Genomic DNA, 23,105 nt, shown 5'->3' with positions numbered 1-23,105 from the left:
TCTCCTTTGCTTCTCATTGATGAAAGGCTTTTTTTCTAGCTTTTCATGGCTTGAGCCCTGCTTCTAGGAGGCTGTTACGAACTGTTCTTGCCGTGCACTTCACCTCAGCTGCCATTTGCCATTCCTTTTGTAGGTCACTTGATGCCATCCTGCGGTTGCTGATTGACATTCGAATAAGATGACGGTCATCCCGGTCAGTGGAGAGTCCTTTTCGCCATCTGCCAGTCTGTAGCTTTGTTGTCCCTAATGTCTGCTGCTTGACCTTGTTGCAATGGACTGCGGTCTAAGAAATTTTAATGATGGAGGCAACATGTCGCACACTGTATCCCTCTGCTAGGAAAGCCAGAATTGAGCCCTCCTTTTCCTCACTCAAGACTTTTCTCTTCAACTCCTTTAGCATGATTAAGTTATTTTTTTCATTCCTATTACTTTTGGGATATTACTAGCCATTCAGCTTGTCCTATTGCAAGAGAATTGTGAACACCACAACAGGGTTTTTTTTATACTTTCCTTTGTTAAATAAGATTTGGTTCAGGTGATAATCACCTAGCACATTAAGTAGAATGAGGTCTGGTTGGAATTCAACTGACACTGGAATGGAATTACTGTCAGACATGTAGAGAAGCTGATTTTTATGAAACTGTGCATTGGTCTCTTAATTTTTGCCAAAGCTGTGTGTGTGTGTGTGTGTGTATATATATATATATAATATATATCTATGGAATGTTTTATATCCATATAGTTCATACAGTTGGTGATCAGGAGACACAAGGTGACGAAGACGATCAGCCCTCTCATGGCATGAGAGACATCAGAAAATGCTGGATGTGAAGAAAAATAATCTGATGGAACAGAGACATGAGGTAACTATAAAGTAATAAACATAAATTATACAGTAATTGTACTGATACATGTATTTTGCAAACATTTAAAAGGACCCCTGTATATCTCTGAAAATAACCCTAATGCCCTAAAAACTTGAAATTCAATTAAAAATACCGCTTTAAAGAAAGGAAAACTTTGGTTGTAGTTCATTAAGCCCATATGGGGCAATGATTCCCAACCTATAAATCCACTTACTTTCCATTATTGCCAGGGGTTTTTGGCGAGATTTCCCCTTCTAGGTCCCATGGAGACCATGTCAATGCCCATGACTTTGAAAAGACTTGAATCACTTTTGTGATGTAAGAAGAAATGTCTAGGCAATGTTTTAAGCAAGGATGGATCCTTGGCCTTCAATCCCTTCTCAATGTCCCTTACCATGTTCTCTTGTACAAATCCTGAGTTCTCGGGTTGTTAGTCCAACATATAGTTTACCACAGGGACATTCGGCACAGAAAATCACTCCTTTAGTGGAGCAAGTTGGAAAATGTTTACATGGGAAGGTGTGGTTTTTGGCATTATTCTGAAATGTTTGACTTTTAGTCATATTTGTGCATGCCTTACAATGGCCACAAGGGTAAAAGCCTTTAATCTCCGGCCATGTTCTGATTTGAGATTGGGAAGGTTCATAATGGCTGTTTACAAAAATGTCTTTAAGGTTTTTTTGATCTTCTGGCCATAAAAGGAGTAAATGATAGACCTTTCTTCAAGGTAGGATCTGCAATGAGTATCTGGCAGTGTCTATTTATGTTTTGACAGAATTGTGTCCATTGATTATTATAGATTGCAATGAGACAAACCTGAGTCCTCTTTGTTACTTTAGATTCATTTCTCAGGATATGTTTGGAGTTTTGATAACCATAGCGGATTATTTTCTGACTGTAGCCTATTTTTGAACCTTCTGCTTAAGTCTCGGAATTGTTCTTCAAATGTGTCATGATCCAGACTGGGTTTTGAGTCCTGTCTACCCCTTTCCTGGTCTGGTCATGTCAGGGGTTAACTTTGCTTTGCCTTGTTCTGGTTTCAAGTCTGCTTTTTCTCCCCGCTGCAACCTGCAGGCGGTGTTATATTTACTGCTTACGGCGTGAATATCTGACTCTGGTAGTACCCTGATTTGTTCTACTGCGTTTACTGACTTTACCCATGTCTGTCCCGACTTAGTGTTTCCCCTCTTGTGTTTGGATTTCCCGGTGTTTGACTTGGCTTTGGCTCTGACCTGACTTAGTCTCTTGCTTCTGCTGCTTTTGACTGGTATTGACCCTCTGGTGCTCCACTGACTCTGTGCTTGTTTTTCCCTTTGTACTGTGTGACAGTCCAGGTTTTGACCCGGCTTGTTTGACTTCTCTGCTGCCACCTGGTGCTAGCCTCACTGCAGTGCTGCAGGTCTTCTCTTGCAGACTTGCTGTCCTCCTTCCACTCTATTGCCATCTAGTGGAGCGTGCATTGCTGCAGCGTGACATTATAACTGACCATTGTTTTTTTTTCCTTTCTCCCCTCTCTTTATGCATCCACTTCGCACACTAATGGATCAGATGTCTAGTCTGACTCAAATGATACAGGACTTGTCTGTGGAACATAGAGCCCTGGCCACTTCCCATAATCAACTTCAGAAAGAACTCTGAGATGGTTAGGTCTTTTCAGGGTGCTATTACCCAATCTGCCTGTAAGCATTCAGATCCCATAGAAGTCTCGCTCCACTCTCCTGAACCTACGGTCAGGCTTCCAGATACTTTTCCTGAGAGAAGGAGAAGTTCCATACATTCAGTGAGAGTTGTAAGCTGCTTTTCTCCCTTAGACCCCGGTCCTCTGGGGATGAGAGTCAACGGGTGGGGATAATTATTCCGCTATTCAGGGAGGATCCTCAAACTTGGGCTTTTTAGTTACCTACTACTGCCCCTGAATGTGTGTCTGTGGATAGGTACTTTGAGGCCTTAGGACTGATTTTTGATGAACCGGGTCAGGATGGCAGAGGACACAATCATGGGTCTCTCCCAGGGTAAACTCACCACCGAATGTTCTTGCTCTGAGTTCAGGTAGTGGTCCACCGAGGTGACCTGGAACGACTTTGCGCTAAGATGTCAGTTCAGAAGACGACTGTTGGATCATCTTAAGGACATTTTGGCTTTCCATCACCTAGCTCCTTGGCCGGAGTCATAGCCACCTCCATTCATATGGATCGGAGGTTACGGGAGAGGTGTTATGCAGCAAGAGGCTCCTTTATGTCCAGATAATTATGATGTGGCACCATATACAGAACCTATGTAGGTTGGGGCCACCAACCTGAAGGCGAAGAGGCGGTGACAAGAGGGGAGACTGTTTTTACTGTGGAAATCCTAGAAATTGGAAGGACTGCCCCTCTTGCCCACCGACTAACAAGTTGCCGAGAAATGACTTAGCCTGGCTGATTGCCGAGATCTCCCAGACTCTCAGGTACCTTTTTCCTCATGTCAAAAAATGTTGGATGTGGAACTTTGTTAAGGGGATTGTTTCAAATCCACTTTCGTGGACTGTGGGTTGTACATGAACTTCATTGACTCTTGTGTCCAAGTGTCAGATAGGGATAGTTAGGCTTGAAACACCAATTCATATCATTGCTATTGTTAAGACCCCGCTGGTTAAGAATATTGTTAAATTTGTCTTGGAGTTTCTCTTCAAGGTAGGTTCCTTGCATCAGGAATGCATTTCATGTTATGTTCTGGACAATCTTCCAGCCGGACTGGTGCTGTGATTCCCCTGGTTACGATTACATAATCCTGTTATTGACTGGGAATCTCAGGATTCCGTGAAATGGGGTCCTAATTGTTCTAAGGGTTGTCTTTCTGCTGTACTGGTGTTGTTCGTTAATCTGGAGGGTATTCCGGAGTACCTGAAAGATATTCAGGACATGTTTTCTGAAAATGAAGCTGAGGTTTTGCCACCACATCGTTCCTATGACTGCTTTCAATCTCATTCTGGGTGCTAAATTGCCCAAAGCCCATTTGTACAATCTTTCCTGCCTGGAACGCTCCATTATAAAGGAGTGTGTCTCTGAAAGTTTACGTAAAGGACACATCCATCCCTCTGTCTCTCCTGTGGCTGCTGGATTCTTTTTCGTTACAAAAAAAAGATGGTGGTTTACGCCCTTGCCTCAATTTTCGGGAACTTAATAAGATTACTGTGAGAAATGCCTACCCGTTCCCACTTATCCCTGATCTTTTCAACCAATTGTCTGGGGCTAAGTGGTTTTCCAAGTTAGACCTCAGGGGAGCATATAATCTTATCCATATTCGGGAGGGGGATGAGTGGAAAACAGAATTTCTCACCTCTGAGGGTTTGTTTGAAAACTTGGTTATGCCCTTTGGTCTCAATAATGCGCCAGCGGTGTTTTAGAATTTTATTAATGTTTTTTCTGACCTTATTGGGCGCTTTGTGGTGATATATTTAGACGACATCCTGGTATTTTCATCTAACAATCATAACTATCGTAAATTTGTTAAAGGATTTTCTCAGGTGGTCAAGCCTCTTACTGATCTCACTCATAAGGGGGCTGATCTTGAAAACTGGTGGGTCCCGGCAGTTGCAGATTTTTCTTCTTTGAAAAAATGTTTTATGTCTGCCCCTGTATTGGTCCAGCCTGATCTGTCAGAACTATCTATTGTTGAAGTAGACGCATAGGAGGTGGGAGTGGGGGGCGGTGTTGTCTCAGGGACCCGCCACTTTGACTAACTTAAGACCTTGTGCCTTTTCTCCCCCAAAATTTTCTCCTGCTGAGAGAAATTACGATGTCGGGAATCTGGAGTTATTAGCCATTAAACTGGCTTTTGAAGAATGGAGGCACTTTTTGGAGGGGGCTGTTCATCAGATTACGGTGATTACGGACCACAAGAACCTGTCCTACATTGAGTCGGCTTAGCGTTTATCTCCTAGACAGGTGAGGTGGTCGCTTTTCTTTTCACGTTTTCATTTTTCCATTACCTTTCGGCCTGGTTCCAAGAATGTCAAAGCCGATGCCTTGTCTCGCAGTTTGGATCCGATATCCCTTCCCGAACCTCCTTTCTCCATTCTTCAGCACGGGGTGGTCGTTGCTGGGGTGTCCTCCAAGTTGGAGCAGGAGATTTGTGAGGCTCAGTCTCTTGCTCCTCCATCATTGCTTGAGAATAAGCTCTTCGTCCCTGTTCAGTATCGGTTAAGGGCTCTCCAGGAGTTTCATGACTCTGCTATCAGTGGGCATCCAGGGGTCTCAGCTACTCTGAGCTATTGCTAGACTGTTCTGGTGGTCTTCCATGTCTTCTGACATCGCCATGTTTGTGTCTGCTTGTGATGCGTGTGCCTGTGCTAAAGCTTCCCATAACCGGCTGGCCAGGGAATTGGTGCCATTGCCAATTCCAGATAGACCTTGGACTCATTTGTCCATGGATTTCATCACTGATCTCCCTCCTTCCAATGTCAAGACTGTGGTTTTGGTGGTGATTGACAGATTTGGTAAGCAGGCACATTTCGTACTATTGGCAGGACTACCTAACGCGGAAACTTTATCCAAGTTATTTATTGAGCAGGTTGTGTGGTTGCATGATGTGCCTCTGAATTTGGTGTCTGATAGAGGGTTACAATTTGTGTCCAAGTTCTGGAGGGCATTTTGTAAGAGATTGGGTATTGACTTGAACTTGTCCTCGGCCTACCATCCCGAAACCAGCGGTCCGACAGAGGACCAACCAGTCACTCGAACAAATTTTGCAGTGTCTTGCCACATCTCAGCAATTCGCATTTAATAATCGGGTTAATCAGTCCACTGATACCGCTTTGTTTTTCTGTAATTACAGTTTTCACCCCCATTGTGATGATTTTCCAGGCTGGTTTCGGGGTGTCCAGGGGCTGATTCGGTGGTTCAAGGGTTGGAGGAGGTGTGGAGGGAGGTTCAGAAGAGCATTGTGGTTGCTCAGGGCAAACAAACATTTTGCTGATAAGCGACGATCTGTGGGACCTGAGTTACTGGTGGGAGACAAGGTGTGGTTGTCCACCAGGAACATACGTCTGAAAGTTCCTTCCATTAAGTTAGGTCCTAAATTTATTGGTCCTTATGAGATCATTGATGTTGTCAACCCAGTTGCCTTCCGTTTGTTTACCTCTGTCGCTTCGGATCCCCAATGTATTCCATAAGTCCCTTCTTAAGTCATGTGTATCTTCCTTTGCTGGGTCACCACCTCCTCAGCCTCCTGTCTGAGTGGGCAAACTGAGTATGAAGTTGAATGGATTGTCGATTCTCGGATGGTTCGCAGTTAACTTCAGTACTTGATCCACTGGAAGGGTTACGGTCCTGAGGATCGATCTTGGGTTCCAGCAGGTTCCATCTGTGTTGATAGTCTGGTTCGGGCATTTCATGCACGTTATCCTGGGAAACCTGGGCATCCGGTGGCAACCCCTTGAGAGGAGGGTACTGTCATGATCCAGACTGGGTTTTGACTCCTGTCTACCCCTTTCCCCGTCTGGTCATGTCAGGGGTTAACTTTGCTTTGTCTCGTTATGGTTTCAAATCTGCTATTTCTCCCCGCTGCATCTTGCAGGCAGTGTCAGTTATATTTTCTGCCTACGACGTGAGTATCTGACTCTGGGGGTACTCTGATTTGTCCTGCTATGTTTACGGACTTTATCTGTGTGTCTCTTCCTCTCTGCTCATCCTGACTTAGTGTTTCCCCTCTTCTGTTTGGATTCCCTGGTGTTTGACTCGGCTTTGGCTCTGAAGTGACTTCGTCTCTGATTGTGGTACTGCTGCTTTTGTCTGGTATTGACCCTCTGGCACTCCGTTGACTCTGTGCTTGTTTTTTCCCTTTATGCTGCAAGATGGTCTAGGTTTTGACCTGGCTTGTTTGCCTTCTCTGCTGCCACCTAGTGGTAGCCTTACTGCAGCGCTGCAAGTCTTGCAGACTGGAAGTAGCAATCTCACAAGTCAATATCGAATGAGCCTTCCAATATGACTTAGCCAAACCAGAATCCTAACTTTCAGACACGGTGTTTTGGGGTATTGCACCTCATGAGTGCAAAGTATGAGATCTGATTTGGCTAGGTGAGAGGTTAAGACTGGTATGTAAGAGGTAAGGTTTCTCCTAGGTGGAGAGTGACCAGCCAGGTACGAATCATACTGGCATGCCACACCTGGCTTGTCACTCTCTGCAAAGAGCAACCTTACCCCTTATATCTGTTGGTAACCAGTGATAACCATCAGTTAACTATCTGTGTTACCCCAGCCAGATATGATGTGATCACTTGGACATTAATAAGGCTGTGTTTGCATTAAAGAGCTCAAAAACGGTTCCTTACAGAATTTCCTAGCCACTTATAAGCTTTGCAGTTTCGAGATTCAAAATAGTATTATAAGCGGAAAATCAAAGGTGTGGGGGGGGGGAAATATGACAAAACTGATGGATTTGAATTTAAAAAGATCCAATCATCTCTAGTCAACAGAGTTTATGTCATGTGAGCAAGTGGCGCACGTGGCTTGTGCACCCACTGTGCCGAACCAGCCTAGGAAGGGGCATAGCTTAGCAGCTACCTGGTGTTTTCTGGAGCTCCACTCCTAGGCAGCCATTGATCCCAGGGGTCAGGGTCACTGACAAGCAGGTTACGGAAACTGACGGACTGCATGGACAATTTGAATATTGTAGACAGGATCTTGTTCACACTCGTAGATATCGGGAAACATTTATGGAGCTGACTGCACTAGCACCAGGGACAACAGACACAGGACTGACTGCATTGGGATCAGGAGATCGGATATAGGTACCACAGATGCGGTTTTGGGATTAATGTGTAAGGAGAAGACCCGGACCAGGCCTATCACCCAGGTTTCACAGGGGAAAGCTTAAGGCCCCGGACCAACCTCTGCACCTAGGAGTAGGGGGCGTGGCTAAGAAAAAAGGGCGTCAGCATGCAGAAAATCAGTTGGTTACCGCGGGAACATGCAGGAAGGCAGTGTCAGGACTTCTGGGGGGGCCAACTGCCAGCGTGGGCAAAAACCAGCAGAGGTTAAAAGCTGTTAAGAGACTGGTCCCCGCTGGCATTGCTGACCATGAGTGACAGGACACCCAGTCAGGACATAAGCCTGAGCACACACCGACGGGACAATTGGGACACCCATTGTGAGAGGTTTCCCTTTGTACATGAATCGATTTGCTCGTTGTCCCTGTACACTGACAGGGGGAAAGACTGTGCTCTGTCCGGCTCATCGTTTCCTGACACACCGATCACCGACCGGACCACAAGGAATCACCGTCGCCACCAAAAGCCAAGACGTCATCTTTTCCAGGACTACACTGGACAATGAGGAATCACTGTTGCCACTAGGATCCAGGACACCATCATTTCCAGGACCATACCAGACCCCTAATGTGCCGCTTTGGCGCCAACATCCACACACTGAACTAAATGCATTCTAAAGTCTGAAACACAGAGAAACACAGTATAACAAACGTGAAAAAATACTCTGCTGTAAAAAATATATATATAACAGTGAACTCTCTTGTGGGCCATGCACATATAAAACCGTCTTACACAGCGCTTCCACATCAGACATTACCTTTCTGAATCCTGCTTATATAGGTACTGTTCACATGGTCAGATTTTAAACACATTGGTTAGGACTGCTCTGATATGGGTATACCTTGATGTTTGGTAGAGCTGCTTAGTATACTTTTTTTGCAAAAAATGTAATCAACTAAATACCCTGTTTTTGTTATCTTTTTACTAGCACTTGCTGTTTTACTGATAAAATATATATTTTACAGCAGAGTATTCTTTCACATTTGTTATACTGTGTTTCTCTGTTTCAGTCTTTTGGTGGTGTGAACACTGTCCTACCGACTTGTTCGCAGTGTGCATGGCCCATGTCTTTGTATTGCATTCTAAAGTCATCTGATAAGTTTGCTAATCTTGAACTTCCTTCCCTATTCTTCACACCCGTTTCCCCTGGGTTATGTATCCTGTGTCCATTTATACTGTTTTCCTTGTATTCTCCTCGCAGGGAGAAAATCTGTTGAATTAAACCACGTTAACCCTCGCTCTGCCTCCGACCAGTTACTGTATCTTAGTACCTGCTCACAAATGTACCTCCGAAGCACACAGTATAATATACTAATGGGAACACAGAATACTGGAATAAATTTAACAGACTAAGGACAGAGTTTCACACAAAGGGGGTATATAACCTTTGGCCGCAGATGACTATCACATGTGCAGGGGGCTAAAAGTATGTACAAAGTGATTACAAATAAACGAATTAAAACAGAGAAATGAACACTCACATGTTACTTATATCATCTCAGGCAACCATGCTGGTGGGAGGAGCCAGATGTCACAATTCATTGAGGGTCTGGTTGCAGCAGTTTCCCAGGCAAGAATGAAGGCTGGGCTGAGGGCAGTAACTTATACCTCTGGGCTTGTGACATCACTAAAGTGGCTGGTTTACCTGTACCCTCAGCGTTACAGATTTGGTTCTGAAAACTTAGAACGATTATAACTGGGCTTGAGAACCTAGCAGAATATCGGCAGAACCATTATTCATCTTATATTACAATTAGGTTCCTAATGAGTCCACACTTGGACAGTCTATTCACCTCTGTTCAAGAGAAATCCATTTCTCGGGTTCTGTTGGCGCTAGAATTTAGCAAAAGGCACGGTGTTATTAATGGGTCACCGAGGAGGAAAAAACCTAATCAAGCTAAGCTCAGAAAAACCAGGGAGGTTGGTAACTATGCAGATTGCAGATCTCTGATCCTAACCACACAACTAGCAGCAGCCGTGGAGCGTACCTACGATGAACCTAGACGCCTAGTCACGGCCGGAGGACTAAATAAGCCTAAAGCAAGAAAAGAGGAAAACTAACTGCCCCAGAGCAGACCCCAAAGGAATAGACAGCCCCCACACATGTATTGACGGTGAAACAAGATGAAAACACAGGCAAGAAAAATAGGCTGAGCAAACGATGGGGCCCAAACTAACTAGAAAGGAATGACACTGTCTGCAATCTGCCCAAAACCCTACAAAATAATGTCCAACACTTCTGATAACAAAATTAACCCTGAAGTCACTAGACTTCTCCCATTATATCAGCACTCTGAAATATTCTGAGACAGAGCAAAAAGAGGCCAATCTAAAAAGGGACAAAAAGCAAATTGGCAAATACAGATAAATAAGAGTGGAAATTCAGCACAGCCCCCTGGCTGACCACACAAAAAACTGAATAAAACTACAAAATCAAGTGAGAACATTAGCAGAAAAACTTAGCTTGAGCTGACTGGAACAGAGCTGAGAACCAAGACCTGACAAGCAGAAGGAATCACCAGCACCAGTGTAGGGCGTCGGCTGTCTTAAATCCAATCTGAGATTCTTGAGGTCCAATCGTCATCCTCATTATCAGGTGGCAGATCTCTGCTGATTAAGTCAGCCTCACTACCTCCTGTTACTCCTGTTACCACCAGAGGGAGCCTGGAAGGAGAACTCACAACTGGTAGACCAGAAAATGAACTAACAACATAATGGTATGGAAGCTCCATCGAAGCATGTCCCAAATATGTATCTGTCATTTTTCTATCATAAACTGGCGTCGCATTACGTCAAATAGTTAGATCCTAAATCCCGTCCATTTTAGTCTCCCGAACACATGTTGGACAGACAAAGGAAATTCTCTCTGCTAATTAACATTCCTTAGGGGGGAAGAGCCAGGAAGGAGTGAGTAAGGCTGGTTTCACATTTGCGTTTTTTTGCGCATAAGTGCGCATGCGCTTTTTCCCCTATATTTAACATGGGTGCGCATAAGTGCGCGTTGGCATGCGCACGTATGCGTTTTTCGTGCGCTGCGTTTTTTTAAGGTGTGCGTCCATAAAGTCCAGACCCTACTTGTTGCATTTTTTTGGTCCACCCGACTGCTTAAAAAAACGCATGCACACGTTTTTGCCAAAAAATTAACATTACAGTCTATGGGTGCGCATACGTGCGCGCTGGCATATGCATGTATGCGTTTTTTTTAAGCATGCGCTTTTTAAGTCAACATTAGGGATGAGCTTTACTATATTGACTACTAACCCTACTAAACATAACCATAACCCCTAACCCTACTAACCCTAACCCTACTAAACATACATAACCATAACTCCTACCCCAAATCCTTTTTTGGGTGAAGACAAACAATGTGGGAAAAAAACGCAAACGCATAAAAACGCTGCGTTTTTTTTTCCTCCATGCGCATAAATATGCTTGAAAAAAATGCAGCATTTGTTTGCGTTTTTTTCCATGCGTTTATTTGCACAAAAAACGCGCTGCAAAAAAAAAGCAAGTGTGAAAGTAGCCAAAGCTGGAGTTTCAGGTTACAGACTGTCAGTGTTACATGCAAGCAGACAGGCAGGGGGATGAAAGGGGGGGGGGGGGGGGGTCAAACCCTCACCACTGGTATAGCAGAGTTCAGTATGTGAATAGAAGATTCTGGAATGTTACGGAAGGTGTGATAATAGGGAAAGTCATACATAATCTAAAATATCATCATGACACAGGGGACCTGACAACATACAGTTGCACACCCCAATACCACTAAGACTAAACTATAGGGAATGCACAGGCACCTCCTTATTTAGTAGTGTGTCTTTTATGCAAGTTACCTCCAAGCTATTGGCTAGGAGACACCTTGTAGAGGATCATGTTAACTAAATGCCAACCAATTGCTAGAAGTGGGCATTTTGCCATGCGTGCACACTGTCTCCTTTTGAAGAGCAGGGAAGTGGGCATGCTGCCGGAGCACATGGCATCGGGCACAGGGAAGGAGGAAGCAACTCCGGAGGACTCTGCTGCGGCCGGGTCGGTGAGTAAGCCGGCATCCTTGCATGGTTTAAGGAGGGGCCAACCATGCAGAGGCACAGGCAGACATTTCATTTTATAACACAAACTGCACAAATAATTAAACAGATTGGTTCCACTACCACGTACGCTACATTGTGCTGTGGAACGAGGCGAGCCTGTAGGGGGGCATGACTGTGAACACTTGACTTTTTTTTTTTTTTTTTTCTTCTAGAGCCTCTGATGTTGTAGTTAAACTTGGTTCTTGATGGATGCCAAGTGCTACTCCAGGATGGACCTCGGACACACAGCAACTGACCCCCAAGGGGTAAGAAGCTAGAATGGCCCGAAATGGGAAGGCTTGGCTGGTAGAGGCAGGCACAGTGTATATATATATATATATATATATATATATATATATATGAATGGCAGGTGCTGACAGGCATGACTGGTATACAGGAAGGCACAGCATTTACAGACCAGAGTGGCTGGTATACAGACAGGCATGGCAGGTACAGCTGGCAAGTATGGCTGGTTGCTGGAGGGTACAGCTCATACTCAGGCAGGCACAGCAGGTGCTGGCAGGTGTGGTGGGTATACAGGCAGGCATGGCAGATGCTGGCAGGTACTGCTGGTATACAGGCAGTCATGGTAGATACAGACAGGTATAATAGCACAGAGGACGTGAGAACTAGCAATCATGCAGACACACATAGTGAACACGCTGCTCTAGTACCTCCCAACAGGTGGTGGTGACTTAAATAATAAGTGTCTCCCAGCCATTGGCATGGGAAACTTTAGGATTTAAAAGATTGGGAGCATGTTTGCGAGCCCTAAGTGCAGTGCCTCTGGTTCTACCAGACGTGTGCAGGCTCCAGGAGGCCACAGCTGCAGGAGGAAGCGTGGGCTGAGGTTTGGGGTGGTGAGTGAGTCTGTATCCCTGCCGGTAAAGAAGAGGGTTGGAATTGCGCAGGAATGCTGACTCTACACAGATATCTTAATGATCATTAGATTGGTGTACTTACTTTTAATTCCATGTCATAATGCCTTAAAAAAAATGATCCACTAAGCTGCTTAATTTCTTATTTTATTATTGTGCAGAAAAACTTGTATAAATAAGATAAATTAGACATTCTTAGGGTTGTGTAAAGCAAGTACACCAGCCTCATCAGGACTGAGATGCATACAATAATGTATCTTGCATATTATCTCACTCCAGACAATATATGGTGCAAGAATGAATTGATTCATGGAAAATAATCTATGCTACATATGTTTTTGTCACAAACTGTTAAAATATTTTAACCTACACATTTGAACCGAATGAAAACTAAAACAGTATAAAGATTTCAGAAATCAACAAACACCGAATGTTAGGACATACACCATTCTGCAGTTTTCTTGTGTAATAAATACCAGCTTCATCAACTTATAACTTACAATGATTTGATCAAAGGATTATGGTGCGTTCTGCATCATCAGAGCGTAATACTAAAATTTATATTGTCAAATACCGACACCTCGTGGTCACTCTCAGGTACTGCACCACTCCATAGATGCAGAACTGTTGAGTAGAGGTGATATATTTTGGAATTTATATGCAAATATATATTACTTGGAATTTTCCATTTTTTTTTTCTTCTATAATTTTATATATATTTTAAATTCACAAAGTCTGCCATGTATATAACATACCAAGGGCTGCCATTCAAAATATCTGGGTATTATAGGGGTTAATTGTTCAGAAACTCTATCCCACATCTATTATACTCTTTTTTTTCTAATTAATAATATATACTTTATTATCTAAAAGGGGTTAATAATGTGTGCCGATGTCGATCACCCTCCCTCCCTCTCTTTCCTTACACATGTCAGCTGTTTTGAACAGCTGACATGTGCCTGGAACAGCCGCGGGTGGAATTGCCATCCATACGCAGCTATTAACCTGTCAAACACTGACAGCCGCATTTAACATGCTTTTCCAGAAATCTGCCCATTGGTGAGCTCCATCACGTGATCGCAGGTCACCGATGGGTTGGCATGACAACCAGAGATCTCCAGCAGACCTCTATGGTTGTCAGTGTCGGATTGCCGGTGGTCAGCGCTCATAGCAAATAAGTAATTCTGCTACAGGCAGGCAATCTGATCATTGCCTGTATTAAGCAGAGCCGATCTGTTTATGGCAACTCCTAGTCTCCCATGGAGACTATTGAGGCATGCCAAAAGTAAAAAAAAAAAAAGTGAAAAAAAAGTTTTTAAATATTTAAAAAAAACAAAAAAATATAGTTCAAATCACCCCCTTTCGCCCCATTCAAAATAAAATAAAAAAATCAAACATATACATATTTGGTATTGCCTCGTTCAGAATCGCCCGATCTATCAATAATAAAAAGGATTAACCTGATTGCTAAACTGCGTAGTGAGAAAAAAGCAAAAACGCCAGAATTACTTTTTTTTTTTTTTTTTGATCGCCATGACAATGCATTAAAATGCAATAACGGGTGATCAAAAGATCCTATCTGCACCAAAATGGTATCATTAAAAACGTCAGCTGGGCACGGAACTATGGGATGGAGGATGTGTGATGGGTATATGGGATGGAGGATATGTATGATGGGTATATGGGCATGGGACTATGGGATGGAGGATATGTATGATGGATATATGGGCATGGGACTATGGGATGGAGGATATGTATGATGGGTATATGGGAATGGGACTATGGGATGGAGGATATGTATGATGGGTATATGGGAATGGGACTATGGGATGGAGGATATGTATGATGGGTATATGGGCATGGGACTATGGGATGGAGGATATGTATGATGGGTATATGGGCACGGGACTATGGGATGGAGGATATGTATGATGGGTATATGGGAATGGGACTATGGGATGGAGGATATGTATGATGGATATATGGGCATGGGACTATGGGATGGAGGATGTGTGATGGGTATATGGGCATGGGACTATGGGATAGAGGATATGTATGATGGAAATATGGGTTGGAGGATATGTATGATGGGTATATGGGCATGGGACTATGGGATAGAGGATATGTATGATGGGTATATGGGCATGGGACTATGGGTTGGAGGATATGTATGATGGGTATATGGGCACTGGACTATGGGATGGCGGATATGTATATGGGCACGGACTATGAGATGGAGGATGTGTGATGGGTATATGGGCACGGGACTATGGGTTGGAGGATATGTATGATGGGTATATGGGCACTGGACTATGGGATGGCGGATATGTATATGGGCACGGACTATGAGATGGAGGATGTGTGATGGGTATATGGGCACGGGACTATGGGATGGAGGATATGTATGATGGGTATATGGGAATGGGACTATGGGATGGAGGATATGTATGATGGGTATATGGGCATGGGACTATGGGATGGAGGATGTGTGATGGGTATATGGGCATGGGACTATGGGATAGAGGATATGTATGATGGGAATATGGGCACGGGCCTATGGGATGGTGGATAATCATTATAATTTGCTATAACTAACCACAGTTAGCTACTATGTCCAGGCAGCGCCGGGCTCTTCAGCTATAAATAAATACATAGTGGAATCCTCTATATGGAGGATTACAAGAAGTACTGTGTAAGTCCCTTGTCCCACATCATCGGCCAATTTATGTGGCATTACCAGAGTCCATTGAGCCCTAATGCAAAATTTTTATTCTCACATGTTGGTCAGATGTATGAGCTCTTGTAGCGTTCTAGATTCTACAAAAGAATGTTCGCCTTCCATGCCAAAATGTGCTCCTTCCTGTAATAATGGGCCCCGTGCAACGACGTCTCCCATCCTGTACCCTTTCCTATAATAATGTCCTCCATCCCTGACAACTTCCAGTAATAATGTCCCATCCAGGTTCCTTTCCAGTAATAATGCCTTTTTCTGGGCCTTGCAGTAATATTGCCCCACATCCTATAACAATGTCCCCCATCCTGGGCTCCTTCCTGGTATAATGTCCCCGATCCTGGTACAATGCTTCCATCCTGGGCTTCTTCCTGGTATGAGGTTCGCCATCCTAAGCCTCTTCCTGGTATAAGGCCCTCATCCTAGGCACTTTCCATTCTTCTGTAGCACATTTTAAAAACTAATAAATCATTATTATTCTTACTTTTCCCACTCCGACGACCTGTGGCAACCTCCTGTATAGCCAGCGCAGAAGAAGGGTGTTAACTTTGGTAAACACAGGCAGCGCATGATATCATTGACATGTGCCACCCATCACTAGCAAGCCTTCCTCAGCTGCTGGACTCTGATTGGCTGGCAGTGTGTATTGCAGTGCAGGGAGCAGTCGGGTCTCTTCGCTGCAGTACATTTCAGCTGAATGTGCATCTGAGGATGCCCATCCAGGTGAAATTAGCACTGACGTCATCAGGCCTCCTCCCACATGGAGCCCGGTCACAGTTGCACCCTATGCGACTGGGATCATTATGCCCGTGGCCAAACTGCATATTTGTGTTTATAACAAGCAGTTGTTTTCCTACACTTTTGTCTTGTTGATTTTATGAAGAGAAGTACATGGAGATAACTAAGAATATTTTACAATGGTGTATTACCAAATCAGAAGTTAAAAATAATTGACCTATAGAATCCCCAATTATACAGGGTTTCACCATCTTACAATTTGGATTCAGGGTTGGCATCATCATACAGTGCACTTGGGCTCAGATTTTCCATAATGTGATAGGTAATTTAACAACACACTACAATATCACATTACTGCAGTGAAGAGTAGTACAAGTGATCAGGGTTCAAGTTTCCAAAATGGATCAATATAAAAACATTAAAAAAGGATAAACACTTGTAGAAATTTTTTTTTTAAATATATAATAGTTAAAATCACTGACAGATTCTTAGTTAGACCAGGATCTCACATGCGAAAAACTCAGAAGAGTCTCGCATGTTAATACCCGGCACTTCCGCCGGCACTTAGGAGCGGAGCGGGCAGCTGCAAGTAGTGCTATGCGACCACATGCTCCGATCCGAGTGCCAGCGGCAGTGCCGGCTATTGACATGCGAGACACGTCCGAGTTTATCGCATGTGTGATCCCGGCCTTACTCACTGTGAAACAATAGAGGGCGAATGGAGCAAAATGTTTAATGAAATCCAATTGAATAATATTATTTTTATCCAAAATGACATGAATTTAAGTAAAAAAGTGTCCATATCCTGTAATAAGAATAAGCATGTACAGAGGAGTAACTACAGTGACTTGTGAATGTATTCAACCCCCTTGGCAGTTTTCATGTTTTGCTACCTCATAAACTGGAATTTAAATTTTTTTTTTTAGGTTTTGCATTAGTTCATGTAAAGAACCTGCCTACAATTGTGAACATTTCGCTTTCTTTTTATCGACTTGGTCTTCTCTCGGCTTTGTGCAGTGGATGATATTGCAAACTCCCCTCTCCCGCTCTCTGACCAGTCTTCTTTCATTCTCTATCAAGAACTGCCAGGCCGCTCAGGTCACCCCCACTGTCCATATTTATAGAAATATACAGGCCATTAACACCCATAAACTTATGAAGAACTTGCAGTCTTCATTGGCCCCCATCTCCTCCCTCTCATGTCCTGATTCTGCATTGCAGCATTACAATGAAACACTTCAAAGTGCCCTGGATGAATTTGCACCCCCTATAAATAGAACACCACAACACAGACGGCGACAACCCTGGCACACGGTGCAAACACGTTTCCTTCAGCGGTGCTTCAGGTGCGACGAACGTCTGTGGAGAAAATCCAATCTACACGAAGATTTCATCCATTATAAGTTTATGCTTCGAACATACAACACTGCCCTTCACTTCTCCAAACAAACCTATTTCAATACCCTCATCACCTCACTGTCAAATAACCCGAAACATCTCTTTCACACTTTTCATTCTCTACTCAACCCAAGAGTACAGGCCCCTACCATGGAGCTCCGAGCTGATGATCTGGCCAATTACTTCAAAGGAAAAATTGACCAGATTCGACAGGAAATTATCTCCCAATCACCACATACCATGCACTGTCCTCCCTCCCCCACTGCATCTAGCTCACTCTCTGATTTTGAACCAGTCACAGATGAAGAAGTAAGCAGGCTCCTTGCATCTTCTTGCCCAACCACTTGCACCAGTGACCCATTTCCGTCACATCTCCTCCACTCCCTTTCCCCTAATGTCACCCCTCACCTAACTAAAATATTTAACCTCTCTCTTCTGGCATCTTTCCCTCCTCATTTAAGCATGCCATCGTACATCCACTACTTAAAAAACCATCCCTCGACCAAAACTGTGCAGCTAACTATAGACCTGTCTCTAATCTTCCCTTCATCTCTAAACTCCTGGAATGCCTGGTCCGCTCCCGTCTTATCCGCTATCTCTCTGATAACTCTCTTCTCGACCCTCTCCTATCCAGTTTCCGCTCCTTACACTCTACTGAAACTGCCCTCACTAAAGTCTCTAATCTACTATCAGCTAAATCAAATGGTCATTACTCCATACTAATTCTCTTGGATCTCTCTGCAGCATTCGACACTGTGGATCATCAGCTCCTCCTCACTATGATCCGTTCCATTGGCCTCAAGGACACCTGTTGTGAGTTCATTTTCCCCTTCGTCACTGGGGGCTGGTGAACTCCCTATTCTGGTGAAGGAAGGTAGTAAGCCTGATTATCAGGCACCTGAGTCTAATGAGGATGACTGGCTGAGTGGAGTCACAGACTGGATATAAGGCTGCCGACGCCCTTCTGACCTGTGGGTGATTTCTCTGTGGACTCCTAGGACACCAGTCTGATTCCTGCTCCCTAAAGCTAAGTTTTCTGTTTTGGCTTTTAGCCTTTTTGTTTTGTTTTTTGTTTTCCTTGCTTTTCAGTATTCTGCCATCCCCTGCTGGGGTGAGCTGAATCTCCTTTTGCCTGTAGCTCTGTCTTCAATATATTCCTGAGTGCTGACATAGCTTTTTGAAGCCTTGCGTCTTCAGGGCCTTTTTCACTGTCAGTTTGATGGCTCTTATTTTCATAGGGTTTTTCATGGATTGCAGACAGTAGCCTTCCTGTCCTTTCCTATCAAGTTAGCTTGGGCCCCTCTTTGCTCAGTCTATCTTTCTGTCTGTGTTAGTATTTTCATCTTGCTTCACCGTCATTATATGTTGGGGGCTGCCTATTGCTTTGGGGTCTGCTCTGGGGCAGATTAGATTTCCCCTTTCTTTCTTTAGGCCTATTTAATTCTCCGGCTGTGATCGAGGGGTCTAGGGCATCGTAGGAACCCCCCATGGCTACTGCTAGTTGTGTTGATAGGTTCAGGGGTCTGCAATCCGATAGCTGCCAACTTCTCTGGTTTTCTGGACTTAGCTAGCATTTCTGTTTTTGCCTCCTACGGTGACTCAATCATAACGGACACCGTTCTTTCCTGGTTCTCCTCCTATCTCTCTGACCGCTCCTTTACTGTATCTTTTGCCGGTTCCTCCTCCTCTCACCTTCCCCTTACTGTTGGGGTTCCTCAAGGATCGGTTCTAGGTCTCCTCCTCTTCTCCTTGTATACTGCCCCTATTGGTCAAACAATCAGTAGATTTGGTTTCCAGCACCATCTCTATGCTGATGACACCCAATTATATGCTTCTTCTCCTGACATCACGCCAGCCTTTCTAGAAAACACCGGCGATTGTCTAAATGCTGTGTCTAACATCATGTCCTCACTATATCTGAAACTGAACCTGTCAAAGACTGAACTCCTTGTGTTTCCTCCCTCTACTAATGTACCTATACCCGACATTGCCATTTCCTTGTGTGGCTCCACTATAACTCCCCAGCAACATGCCCACTGACTTGGGGCCATACTTGATTCCGAGCTTTCCTTTGCCCCCCACATTCGATCACTAGCTCGCTCTTGTCATCTGCACCTCAAAAACATTTCTAAAATTCGACCTTTTCTTACTTTTGACTCTGCAAAAGCTCTTACTGTTTCTTATTCATTCTTGTCTCGACTATTGTAACTCTCTTCTAATCGGTCTCCCTCTTACCAAACTCTCCCCTCTCCAATCTGTGTTGAATGCTGCAGCCAGGATCATATTCCTCACCAATCGTTACACCGATGCCTCTACCTTGTGCCAGTCATTACACTGGCTACCCATCCACTCCAGAATTCAGTATAAACTTATTTCCCTCACCCACAAAGCCCTCCATGGCTCAGCACCACCCTACATCTCCTCCCTTGTTTCAGTGTACCACCCTACCCGTACCCTCCGTTCTGCTGATGATCTGAGGTTAGCATCCTCAATAATCAGAACCTCCCACTCCCGTCTCCAAGACTTTACACGTGCTGCGCCAATACTTTGGAATGCACTTCCCAGGTCAATATGATTTGTCCCTAATCCCCACAATTTTGAGCGTGACCTGAAAATGCATTTATTCAGACTGGCCTACCGCCTCAACACATTAACCTAATCTATCCCTGTGTGGCACAGCCAAAAGTTTTACCATAACCAGGTTCCCCGCATCATGTTCCCATATGCTTTATACATCTATTAGCCCTCCATGTCTGTACTGTTACACACTTAACATTATAGCTGTTCCATACAATCAGAGCAACTGTTACCACCCACCTTTCGTGTCTACATCTTTCCTCATAGACTGTAAGCTTGCGAGCAGGGCCCTCATTCCTCTTGGTATCTGTTATAATCTATGTGATTATTGTTATGCTGTAATGTCTATTGTCTGTACAAATCCCCACCGAAATGTAAAGTGCTGGGGAATATGTCGGCTCTATAGAAATAAAATTTATTGTTATTATTATTGTGAAGCAAATAACAAATAGGAAAAAATAGCCAAAAACTTTAGTGTGCATAACTATTCACCTCCTTAAGTCAGTACTTTGTGGAGCCGCATTTTGCAGCAATTACAGTTGAGCAATTACAATTCCTCAAGGCAAAACTGCTCCAGCTCCTTCAGGTTAGATGGTTTCTTCTGGTGAACAGCAATTTTCAAGTCTGACCACAGATTCTCAATTGACCCAAGGTCAGGGCTGTGACTAGGCCAATCTAAATCATTTACAAGTGTTGCTTTAGCAATATGCTTTGGGTCATTGTCTTGTTGGAAGATTAACCTCCATCAAAGTCTCAAATCACTGACAGACTGAAACAGGTTTTGCTTAAGAATATCCCTGTATTTCACACCATCTATCTTCCTCTTGACTCGTATCATTTTCCCTGTCCCTGCTGCAGAAAAACATCCACACAGCATGATGCTGCGACCACCATGTTTCACTGTGGGGAGGATATTTTTGGGGTGATGAGCTGTGTTGGTTTGGAGCAAGAAATTTACCCTGGTGGCCGAAAATTTCAAATTTGGTCTCGTCTGACCACAGCACCTTCCTCCATACATTAGGGAAGTGTTCCACATGTCTTTTGGCAAACTTAAAACAAGCCTTAGAATTTTTTTATATAAGTAAATGGATTTTTCTGCCCACTCTTCCATAAAGGCCACTTCTATGGAGTGTAGGGCTTATTGTGGTCGTATGGACAGATATTCCGGTGTTTGCTTGGGAACTCTGCAGCTCCTTCAGGGTTGCCTTTGGTCTCTGTGCGGCCTCTTTGATTAATTCCCTTTTTACCCGGGCTGAGGGTTTTGGTGGGCGGCCCTCTCTTGGCAGGTTTGTTGTGGTACCATGTTCTTTCCATTTGATAATAATTGATTTGATGGTGCTCTGGGAGAAAATCAGAAATGGGGACATTTTTTATAACCCAACCCTGACTTGTACTTCTCTACAACTTTGTCCCTGACTTGTTTGTAGACTTCCTTGGTCTTCATGGTGTTGTTTGAAGATCTCCTTTGTCTTCTTGTTGTTTTGTTAGTGGTGCCTCTTGTTAATGGTGCTGCAGCCTCTGAGGCCTTTCAGAAAAGGTAAAGTGTATATGCTGACACACATGACACTTAGATTGCACACAGGGTGTCGTCCTGTCACTAAGCATGGGACTTATGAAGGGAATCGCTTGCAACCAGAATTTTTTAGGGGCTTCATCGCAAAATGGGTGAATGCACATGCCAATTTTTAGTTATTTGTTCCCATAAATTTAATTTATGCCTATATTTTTCTCCCCTCACTTCACCAACTTAGACTATTTAGGACGCACCGGGAGAGTGAAGGGTCTCCACTGTAGGGTCAGATGTGGACTGCCCTTGTGGATATGACCTCATATTTATACTTTTGTCCCTGTGCTCACACATGTGTAAAGGTAACAAGCAGGATGCAGTGACAGGAAGCAGGCAGAGCAGGGGTTAACAGGTTTATTTACAGGGGAATTCTCAACGCAGGGGGTTAAAAGGTTAGGATTTTGCAAGGTGAGGTACAATGGTACAGTTAACAGCAGTTCAGTAGCAAGCGTGTTAAGTCCTAAATCTGCAGCTCTGGCTGCATACTCAATTGCGCCGACAGCAGCTGGCGCAATGTCCTTTCCAGTGAGACCAAATAAATGACAATACCCCATCTTCTGGTGACAGAGGTCGGCCTCCGGTACCTTCCACTGTCCCTAGTCCATATACTGTAGTGACTAACAATGATAAGGGCAACAGTCCTGTACGAGCCCAGAGTGGCTCTGCAAGTATATGAAGGCCAAGTCAAGTCATAAGTGCCTCAAGCCAAGATTTACTAGCACAGTCAGGGTGTAGGTTACGGTCACGCAAACGGTTTCTTTCAGGCGGCACACGCTTGGTACTCACGATCCTGAAGTGTCTGGCTCCCGGCTTTATGTTGGTCACTGGGCACACACTGCCCATCTCTCTCTCTATGGTCTCTGCGGATGGCAGCGGGCAATAGCGGTCGCTGGTCTGCGTGGGGCTGGTGCTTCCCGGATGGAGCACTTCTCTCTCTCACTGCTGCAACACCCGGCTCGGCTCTGCTCTGTCTGTATGGCTCTGCTCTGCAGACACGGCTCTGCTCTGCTGGCATGGCTCTGCTCTGCATGGCTCTCTGCAGGCGATGAGGGGGTCCTTCTATATGGCCTGTTGTCACATTGGTACTCTCTGGTGGGGGAAGCAGAGCGTGCTGCTTACCACTCTCCGCGCTGCTCCCCACTGGCACCAGACTGCCCCGCTTCACGTGCTTCTTCCTTTTATGCCTCTGCTGCTGCGCACCCTTTTCCAGCTCTCCCCACCCTTCTCTGTCCCCAGGAAGGTCCTCCTTGCTCAGGCTTACCCCAGACAGCAGGGGTAGGTCCACCCCACTCAGTCTTCCCCCTCCCGGGAACAAAGGATGCAGCCTTTCTAGTTCCGGACCCGGCATACAGGTACCCGTAGTGCGGTCTATCTCCCTACACATTCATGTTTCAGCAGCATATGGCTGATAAAATAGGGTCTTTGTAATTCTGATTTTTCTCTGACCACTGTCTGGTGATATCGTTAATAATGTC

At 44.4% G+C, this 23,105-nt stretch overlaps 1 long non-coding RNA gene across 1 annotated transcript in view; it reads left to right on the top strand.

Annotated features, from left to right (window-relative positions):
• Nucleotides 1-23,105, top strand: part of LOC141101023 (uncharacterized) — a 51,321-nt gene that overhangs the window by 8,976 nt on the left and 19,240 nt on the right. The window contains exons 2-3 of the long non-coding RNA XR_012234853.1: nucleotides 743-863; nucleotides 11,915-12,007. This is a non-coding gene — a long non-coding RNA (uncharacterized lncRNA). The remainder of the gene's footprint in view (nucleotides 1-742; nucleotides 864-11,914; nucleotides 12,008-23,105) is intronic.

Source organism: Dendrobates tinctorius, unplaced genomic scaffold (assembly GCF_039654945.1).
Source record: "Dendrobates tinctorius isolate UK_male_01 unplaced genomic scaffold, ASM3965494v1 ptg000113l, whole genome shotgun sequence".
In the NCBI taxonomy this organism is placed as follows: Eukaryota; Metazoa; Chordata; class Amphibia; order Anura; family Dendrobatidae; genus Dendrobates; species Dendrobates tinctorius.
This window is presented reverse-complemented; position numbering and strand designations above follow the sequence as displayed.